Source organism: Carlito syrichta, unplaced genomic scaffold (genome assembly GCF_000164805.1).
Source record: "Carlito syrichta isolate Samal-C Ts95f unplaced genomic scaffold, Tarsius_syrichta-2.0.1 Scaffold303785, whole genome shotgun sequence".
Taxonomy (NCBI): Eukaryota; Metazoa; Chordata; class Mammalia; order Primates; family Tarsiidae; genus Carlito; species Carlito syrichta.
Window position 1 is genome coordinate 413,814 of NW_007247881.1, and position 11,041 is coordinate 424,854.

Consider the following 11,041-nt stretch of genomic DNA (forward strand, 5'->3'; position numbering starts at 1 on the left):
TAGAGGCTGGTCAATGAATTTCAAATATTCTTATAGACGAACTAGATTAATTTCTACAGCACAGCGTTTTAAAAAGCATTAAATCAAGATGCAGGTGGCTCCGTCACCGCGGAGAAGCTCCGTCAGATGTGATATTCTATGAGCATGTTCGGGACAGAAAAGCGGACGGCATGGCACCGCCGCGTCCCTTCCGCGCCGCCGGGGGAGGTGTCGCCGTCCGCGGGCGGCAGAGAAGTAAGGCGAGTCCCGGAGAGCAGTCTGGATCGTCCACCTGTCGGGAGTGGGCGGGGGCGAGAGGAGCGGAGAATGGCCGTCCTGATTGGTCTTTTCGTGGGCACAGGCTTCGCGCAGGCACGAGCGAGTGTCCGATCGCACCTCCCCGAGACAGATGTGGAGGAGGGAGGGGACGCTTCATGGAACACCTGAGGGCTGGTCGCGCACGCACCCGACAACTTCCTCGTATTACTCACCCGGCCTGGGACATCGCACCGAGAGTCGTCTCGAGGACATTCCTAAGTCGCTCATCCAGAATCATGACTGGAGTAAGGGATTTTTTTTTTTTTAAGTCGAGGGCTCACCCTGTGGCCCAGGCTGGGGTGCAGTGGCGCGATCACAGCTCACCACAGCCTCGACCTCCTAGGCTCAGGTGATCCTGCTGCCTCAGCCTCCCGAGTAGTTGGGACTATGGGCACCACTCCTGGCTAGTTTCTTCCTTCCTTCCTTCCTTCCCTTTCTTCCCTTTCTTTCCTTTCTTTCTTTCTTTTTTTTTCTGTAGAGATGAGGTCTCACTTTGTTGCCTAGGCTGATCTTGAACTCCTGAGCTCAAGCAGGCCTCCCGCCACGGCCTTCCAAAGTGCTGGGATTATGGAATTATAGGACATTTATTTATTTATTTATTTATTCATTCGTTCATTCATTCTGAGGGCTATTTTTTTAGAGCAGTTTTAGATTCACAGCAAAATTGAGAAAAAGTACCGAAAATTCCCATATACTTTATGCCCCTAGACATGCACAGCCTCCCCTATGATCAACAACCCCAAACAGAGTGATTCATTTGTTACAGCTGGTGAACCCACGCTGACACATCAATATTTCTCAAAGTTCACATTAAGGTTCACTCTTGGTGTTGTACATTCTGTACGTATAGACAAATGTGTAATGGCATGTATCCACCATTTGATATGAGTATTTTCATTGCCTTAAGTTGTGGACTTCCTTATTTTTATTTTTTTGACACAGGATCTCACTATGGTTGCCTAGGCTTAAGTGCAGTGACTATTCACAGCACATTACAGCCTCAAACTCCTGGGGTCCAATCCATCCACCTGCCTCCGTCTCCCAAATAGCTGGGATTACAAGAATCAGTCCTTCGGATAATTTGTTAAATCTGTTTCCCTTTTAGGTAGTAAGAGATTTAATAATCCAATGGACTCTTCAGACATACTCATGTATATCTCAAGGAAAGAGGCCTTTAGAGTTCTAAGTTACTGGAAGGATAGAAGAAAATAATGAAGTGAGGTTGGACTATTTTGTGGTAATACTCAAATCAACAATTCCAGAGGGTTTAACAGTAAGGAATCACTTAGGAGCTTTGTAATCTATCTCAGTGTCTAGTTAACCATACATGACCCAGTGTGTTTCTCGCACCAAGCACAAAGCATGTTTCTCTGGCAAGTAGAAGAATATGATAAGGCAGTGAGAAGTTCCTTTTAACCCAAAGACCTGCTTTCTATACCCTGAAAACAATGATCCCACATGGTCTGGACCAGCTTTTTTTTTCTTTTTCTTTTCTTTTTTTTGTGTGTCAGAGTCTTACTCTGTTGCCCAGGCTGGAGTGCATTGGCACGATCATTGCCACCACATCCTCAGTCTTCCAAGTAACTGGAGCCACGGGTGCACTCTACCATGCACAGCTAACATTTATTTATTTACTTATTTACTTACTCACTAACTTACTTATAGTAGGGACAAGGTCTCACCAAGTTGCCAAGGCTGGTCTCTAACCCCTGGGTTCAGTCAGTCCTCTCACCTCTGCTTCCCAAAGTACTGGGTTTACATGGAGGACCACTGTACCTGGCCTGGCACAGTTTTTTAAAAATAGATTTTCCTAAATGATCTTACAGTGGAGCCCCCTGAAAGGAAGGAAAGGATTCCAGAGCTCCATCCACTGTACTTTCCTCATGAATGCCCGAGGAGACTCGTGGAATGCAGAAACCAGTGGATGAGTCTGATCAGCTGGCTAAAATAGTAATATACAATAAAGACAGAAATTGTCAACTAGAACATTTAAGTCTTCCTGATTTTCAAAGCATTCACCAGCTCTTCCTATATTTGCATTTTGATATGGCTAATAATGGAGAGTATTACCAGGCTAACAATAAGAGCAATGATATCTCAGGCTTAAGTGTCTTTAAACTTGCCTTCTTTTATCTAACAATGTATTTTAGATTCTAAGACAATAAGCATATATCATTTTGTTCGTATTAGTGGCATAGTACTCACTCTCACAATTTCACCCCAAATGATATTGCCTCTCAATGATCAAAATAGCAGCCACTGTCAGCAAAATGAAATTAGATTCCTGATACCACAATCTATAAAATTTATGGAGAAATGGAGAACTTAACATTATATGTGCATGTATTTTCATTAATCATTTATACATTCATTTGTTTCTCAAATAGACTGCTGAACAGAGCAGAAACCATTTCTTGCACCCAGGACAGCACTGAGAACGTAACAGTGAAAACCAAAGACATGACCAAAAGCAGACATTCTGCATCCTGATAGAATAATGATTCTTTACATGTTATTCTCCTCCCAAATTCTATGAACATTTTACTAATTTCGCAGAGCAGGTCACACATTCAACCAGAAAGCATATTTTTAATGAGAAAGAGGAAGGGAAGGAGGAAAAATAAATAAAACAACAGATTTCAAGTATTGAGCCCTTCCTGTACTGAGGATTATGCATGTGTTATTTCATCTTCACCATAACTTCATGGTACAGGCAAAATTGTAACCCCCAGTGAACAGATGAGGAAACTAACCCACAGAGAGTTTCAGGAACTTGTCCAATACCAAATCACTAGTAAGTGGTGACATCACTTACATCAGAGTCTCCACCATATTATGCACTATGCTATAATATCGCCTACAAAAGAAAAGAAAAAAAAATCTCTTGTCTCCTTCCTGTTTCTGGCCACCACTACTGTGAAACTCGCACAGGAAACATAAAAAGTGATGTATCACAAAAATCCGACTTCTTTAAATTTCATCTTCTTGATCTATGTAAAATAATGATTCTTTCTTATCATCCCCCCAAAAAGACACTACTGATGGTTAGAGTGATCCCAGATCTTAATAATTAATTGAATTTGGAATATACATAATTTTGTATATGTATCTGGAGAATGAAAATAAGTAAAGTTGTATTCTCTATCTTAAAATGTCTAGCTCTACCTGATAAAAATTCACTAACCGTCATTTTCTGGACATTGAATTCTAAACTTTTACTTTTCACTTTAGTAAATGAAAATAAGCACAAATGACTCCTGCTTTATCTCTGTTACCATGTATATAGATCTTTTAATCTGTTGGTAGGCTTGAACTTCAGTTTACCTTCACATAGGATTCCTTGCTTGACTGATTCTGAGATTACTGTCATCTGTTCAGCTCTCTAATGTTAAAGAGAAAATCTAACTGGGCAATTTGACAAGTATCTACTTCCTTTTCTTCTCTTTATTCTATTCCAGTATGTTGGAAGAATCTAAAATACAATTAATGCTTTATCAGCCAGGATTCAACTAGAGAAGAAGAGTCAGTAAAAGACATATATTAAGAGATTTATTACAAAGAATTGGCTTACACAGTTGTGGGGGCTGGCGAGGCAAGTCTGGAATCTGCAGCACAGGTCATGGAACTATAGGAAGAGCTAAAGCTTCTACCAACAGAATTTCTTCTTTCTCAGGGAAGCATCAGTTCTGTCCTTAAGTACACTAAACTGACTGAATCAGGCCTACCCGATTATGGAAGATAATCATTTTCTTAAAGTCAACTGATTTAGAACTTAAATCACACCTATAAAATACCATCACAGCAATACCTAGATTAGTGTTTGATTGAATAATTGGGGCTATAACCTAGCCAAGTTGATCAGAGAACTGATATCACCTGTTTATTTAAGTACACGCTAATATGGCCTCTATATAATAAAGATAAAGGATAAATATAAACAAGAGAAAGGAAGGAAGTACCAAAGAGTTAGCTTAGAAATTAAATTTTCTAAATTGGAGTTTTCCTATCAACTTTATATAATATGCACATATATTGTTATTTGAATTCTGATAAGCTGCATTTTAGTCCTAATATTCATATTTAGCATTTTCACCTTTCCTTGGTTTGGGAACAAATGAGAGCAAATCAATAGCATTTCATATTTGAACTTGGGCTAACTCATAAGTTATAAAAGTGACCTTTGCTCTACCTTGAGTATGGAAGCTATTCTTTGAACATACCAAAGTAGGACTTTATATGTTATCTCCTTCTTACTCTGCAAGTCAATCACTTTCATTATAGAAGAACAAGGTTGACACTGAGTATCTTGCTATTATGAAAAGTGTCCCTTGACTGACTAGTATGTGATCATTGCGTGAGAAGACAAACACTGTGTGTGTTTATGTAGAATACTAGGAGAGAAAAATATCTCCTGCATGTCAAGATTTTCTTAACCTACTAATGAGCATTTGCTCTCTTTCTTCCTTAACAGAAGCCAGGCCTTATTTGTTAAACACAGTCTGATGTCAGTACACTGCTTCACTATTAACAACATAGTACAGCATCAACGCTAAGGTCACCATATAATGAGCTTACCTGATTTCAATACAGGACAATAAAGGACATTAAATATCTGAAGGATAAAATGACAGTGATAATCAGATGGAATGACAACAAATGCTACCTTTACAGAAATCTGTACCCACTTCCTGGCCTTACCATTCAAATAGGGAAAAAACTAACAGCCTGACAGAGCCAGAGTAAGTCAAGATAATGGGGGAAAAAAGTTCCTTTGTATCTGGCAGTATATCCTAGAATAAATAAAATATTTATTCCACATCTCACTTCATCTACCAATAACATGTGACATAAAATATCTATAAATTGTACTTATGAAGAATGTTTATTGAGAACTCTGACATGATTTCCAGTAAAAGTAAAGACATTGAGCTCAAATTGTCTTCTTTATCCAGATACTGACTCTTAAAAGCAAGAACATAAATGTTGCAAAAACACATATGCACACACAATATACAGTACATATAATAGAAAATAAAATTTAATCTTTTTTGTTTGAGTGAGAGAAATGATTTGTCTCACTACAGGCCCTGTAACCTCCTTAGAACTCAATTATTTAGAAAAGAGGGAACGCCTGCTTTCATAGAGCTATAAATTTTGAGATCACTCATCCCAACATCTTCATTTTGAAGGTACGGGAACTACGTCTCAGAGGGTTGAATGCAAGCCTTAGAGTGATATCTGGGAAGCAACTATCTCTTCTCTTCCAGCTTGGTTCAAATGTGGTAATTTATAAAATAATACAAAATGCTCCATTGACCCATTCCCACTTCATCTAACTAGAAACAAGCCTACAAGACAGTACTAATAAAAATAAAAAGTGTAGAACTCCAACACATCATAAGTGCAACATGTTAAACAATCCTGTTGGAAGGAATATTAGGGGAAAATATATTGTCACCAAGAAGAATAAACTCTAAAATAGCTATGAATCCTCTCAGGGCTTGCTTCTTTGGAGCAAGTAAAATACCAACTTTTTAAAGTACATTCAGTCTGGGCAATACTTAGTGAGACCTCCTCTCTACAAAATATTAAAAAAAAAAAAAGAGAGAGAGAGAGAGAAATATGGTGGCACACACATGTAGTCCCAGCTACTTGGGAGGCTGAGGGGGAAGGATCACCTGTGCCACTGTACTCCAGCCTGGGCGACAGAGTGAGACCCAGACTCAAAAAAAAAAAAAGTACAATAAAATATATTATCCACAAGTTGTCTTTGAAAATGCAGTAGATATTGAACATTAGTTGTATGCATTCAGCCTTAAAAACCAAAGAATCCCAACCCCACACATATACTTCAGCTTCTAGAAGGTTGTGATATGAGAATCTAAACATATGGAATTCTCTTCCTTAGCCCAGCCCCACCCCTTAACCCTGAACTTTTACCATGGTTCCTGAAACAATAAAACTGAACTGTCCACTACAGTACTCCTGAGAGTCCAATTTAAATAATATTAAAATTTTAGTCTCTAAGTCACATAGGACACATTCCAAGTGCCCTGTCTTGGTATCTAGTGGTTGCAAATATAGAGCTTGCATCGCCACAGAAAGTTTCATTGCTTCAGCAAATAATCTTTTATTATTCATCTTAAATTATCCTCCTTCCTTCACTTCCTGAATTATCCAAATAATTCTGTAATAACCTTGGTCCCAATTCTGCCACATATTAGCAATATGGCTCCTGGATAAATCACTTAACCTGCTGAGCTGGTATGCTCATCTTTAATATCTGAATAATAATTCCTTCCCTGTCTCACAGGTTATTGTGAAGCTCAAATGTAAATGTACCCATTCAAATATAAACAAGTATTATTATTATTTTTTGAGTTGGAGTCTCACTCTTATCACCCAGGTTGGAGTGCAGTGGCACGCTCACGAGCACCAGAACCTCGATTGGCTGGGTTTAGGTAATCCTTCCGCCTTAGCCTTCCTAGTAGCTGGAACTACAGACACATGCCACCACGCCCGGCTAGTTTTTATGATTTATTGTAGAGGCGAGATCTCACCAAGTTGCCCAGGCTGATCTCAAACCCTCAGGGCTCAGGCAATCTACTCGTCTTGTGCTGGGATTACATGCTGAGCCACCGTGTCCAACATAAACGATTATTATTCCTGAAAGACTTTTTCCTGTTTCATTTTTTAGTGGCTATGAGAAAAAAAAAAAGATTTAAAAAACCTTTTGCAACCAGGGGGAGGGGGCGGCACACCTTATCAACAAGGGTACCTGCACAATTCATATTTGTATACCTAACCCTTAACTGCATCCCACAATTTTAAAATAAAAAATATGTATTAAAAAACAAAAAATAAAATAAAATAAATTAAATAAATAAATAAAGAATCGATTTGAAATAAAATAGATTATTGGTATTTTAAAATAAATAAAATAAATACATAAATAAAATAAAAAACCTTTTGCACTTAAAATGTGGAAGAAATATTATAATTTTGGGAGGATGAAGACTACCTAATAGATCAGTGAAGCTGATTAAGATTTCCTTCTATGCTAATTGACTGGGCTTTTACCTTACATAATAACTAATCACACAATGAGTAATAGATTCCAGTGTGTGTAACCATAGAAAATATCAGTAGTTGTTTATCCAGAAGTAAAACGATTACATAGTATATTTGTCGATCATTATAATTATGATAATAATAGCTAACATTTATTGAATGCTGCTGGCAATTTTGCTAAGTTCTTCGTATGTATAATCTCACTATATGTCCACAACAAACATATGGAATAAGTACTGTTATTGTTCTTACCATTTCACATATCAGGAAGCAGACTTAGATTCTTATGAAATTTATCAAAAGTCACAAAGCAGGTAAGAAGAGATTTCCTGTTTTTGTTTTTTACTTTAACAACTTTTTAATTACAATATAGATACATAAAGGAAAGTATACACTTCAGTACCTAACATGGGGCCTGCATAGAGTAAGTCTTCGTTCTTGATTTGCTGACTATAATTGGTTGAAATGTCCATTTTATTACTAGTACATAGAAATAACCATAACCATAGAATGCTGTCTCATTTCTTTCTTCTTTTTTTTTTAGTTGGTGGGTGGGTCTCACACTCCAGCCTGGGCTGGAATGCAGTGGCCTGATCATGGCCCAATGCAGCCTTGACCTGCTGGTTTGGAGCAATCTTTCCACCTCAGCCTCCTGAGTAGCTGAGACTACAGACCTCTGCCACCATGCCCAGTTAATTTCTTTTTATAGAGATGTTGCATGGGTTGGCCTCAATCTCTTGGGCTCAAGAAATCTTCCCACCTCGGCCTCCCAAGTCTTATACTTGTAATACTGGTATTACAAGTATAAGACACCACACTTGGCCATCATTTTTTAATAATTTTTAATATCAACAAGGAAATATTCTAGGAGTTTTTTAAAAAGGGTAATACTTTGTGAATGAGGTTTAGAAAACTTCCAAGGGTTCTCCATGAGTTTTTCCCTGATTTTGTCTGAATGTAAATAGATCTAATACTTAAATGATATCCCATCAGTGATCGCCTTCCCACTTTTATTATTATCAATAGTGTCTTTTATGATCCTCAACCACATGTTGGTCCTGTAATGAGCTAGAACTCTAGTAAAAAGATTTTATGGGTGACTTTTTATTGTGATAAAATAGATATATAATTTACCATTTTAACCATGTGACGTGTAAAATTTAGTGACATTAAATACATTTACACTCTTATGCCCACACCACCACTGTCTATCTCCAGAACTTTTTTACCATCTCAAACTTTTTCCATTCCCTCTACTCCCAGCTTTTGGCAAACCACCTTTCTACTTTTTGTCTCTATGATTTTTGATATTCTGAGTACCTCATGTAAGTGAAATATTTGTCCTTTCATGCAGTAATTGTCCTTTCATATCTGGCTTATTACACTTGGCATAATCTCAAGGTTCATCCATGTTATAGTATGTGTCAGAATTATTTATTTTGCTAAATAATATTCCATTGCATTGTACATCACATTTTCTTTATCCATTCATCCACGAATGGACTTTGGATTATTTCTACCTGGGTTGTTTCAATCTTCACAACTACTGGCCCTGGCAGACATGAATTTTAATGCTCTGTCCCTTACATAGCAACTGACAATGACCAAGTTGAATTTTCTCTTTGTATTTTAAGTTCCCTATTTGTATAATGGAGATAAAAATATCTACCTCACTGGACTGGAGTGAGGATTTAATAAGATAATAAGATTCCAGTATAGAGTTTGCCATATAGTAGGCATCCAGCAACTGGTAGAAACATAGTAATTCATGTTGATAGCAGAAAATTCAAGAGTCAGTTTTATGGACTGGGCACAGTGGCTCATGCCTGTATTCCCAGCACTTTAGGAGGTCAAGAGGATTACTGAGCCCGGAATTTCAAGACCAGCCCGAGTAACATAGCCATCTCTATTTTTAAAAATCAAAAAATTAGCCAGAAGTAGTATCACACTGTAGTCCTAGCTACTGGGGAGGCTGAGCCCAGGAGGTTGAGACTACAGTGAGCTGTGATTGTTCCACTGCACTCCAGCCTGGGGACAGAGATCCTGATTCAAAAAAAGAAAGAGAGTCAAGCCGGGCATGGTGGCTCATGCCTATAATACCATCATTTTGGGAGGCAGAGGCAAGAGGACTGCCTGAGCCTACAGGTTCTAGACCAGCCTTGGCAACTTGGTGAGACCTCATCTCTACAGTAAATCAAAAAATTAGCCAGGTATAGTGTCGTTCGCCTGTAATTCCAGGTAATTGGAAGGCTGAGGTCAAAGGATTGCCTGAACCCGGTAGGTCAAGGCTGCAGTGGCCATGAGTGTGCCACTACACCCCAGTTGGGTGAGAGTGAGACTCCAACTCAAAAAAAAAAGAGTCAGTTCCATACATCTCAGAAGACATGCACACAGATTAATATATACGATGTATCCCTTGCTTCACCAAAAGAGTCATCTTAAGTTTTATATATATATATGCATATCCAAAAGATATTTTTGGCCTCTAAAGTACTAAAATCAATGAAAGAAGACAGGAATTACTTGTGAAGTATGGACATTTTTTCTGCCCACAATCTATTTGGTAACCTCAGAGAGGTGAAATGTCAATAAGTTCACTTTTAAGGAGTATCAGTGATTTGTCTTTAATCATACCTTTAAGGAATATGGATTTAATAATTATAAATAAAAGCATCTTCAGACTCAACTAAAACTAATCTAATTTTCAGGGTTGAACATCTGGAAAAATAAATGACCAGGTCAGGTGCCATGACTCAAGCCTGTAATCCCAGCACTTTGGGAGGCTGAGGTGAGGGGATTGCCTGAGCCCACGAGTTCGAGATCAGCCTGGGTAACTTGGCTAGACCTCATCTCTACAATAAATCAAAAAATTTGCTGGGCATGGTGGGGCACACCTGTAGTTCCAACTACTTGGAAAGCTGAGGCGGAAGGATCATCACCTGAGCCCAGCAGGTCGACGCTGGGGTGGCTGTGAGCGTACGTGTCTCTGCACTCCAGTCTGGGCGACAGTGAGACTCCAACTCAAAAATAAATAAATAAATGACCAAGCTTCTCAGGAGAATTTTTAATGAACTTTTCAATTAACTAGGTTTAGATTGTCTCTAATATAAAATATTAGTATAAACCATGAATGACTTTTAAATAGTCTTTATAATTTTAATAGCTAAAATCTGACAATAAACATTTTTCTAATAAAGGAAATTTTGAATATACAAAAAGCAAATGATTGACTTTTTTCTAAGCATATTTTTTAGGAATGGAGGGGAAGTTAAACATAGTGAATTATTTTCTATATTCAATTGTATGTCTTTTTTTTCATTTAACCAATACCCTACATAGGATTTTTCTTAAAGTGATGAGAAACTTTATGAAAATATTGTTAAGAGATATTTAATCATTCTCTCTTAATCCTTCTCTTGGCAAATTATTTCAAGAGAGATAGTATAACAAAGCAATTAAGAATTGATTGAAGTGAGTGAATTGCCTGAGCCCGCGGGTTCGAGATCCGCCTGGGCAACTTGGAGAGACCTCATCTCTATAATAAATAAAAAATCAGCCGGGCATGGTATCATGTGCCTGTAGTTCCAGCTACTTGGAAGGCTGAGGCGGAAGCATCGCCGGAGCTCAGCAGGTCGAGGCTGCGGTGGCCGGGAGCGGCCACTGCACTCCAGTC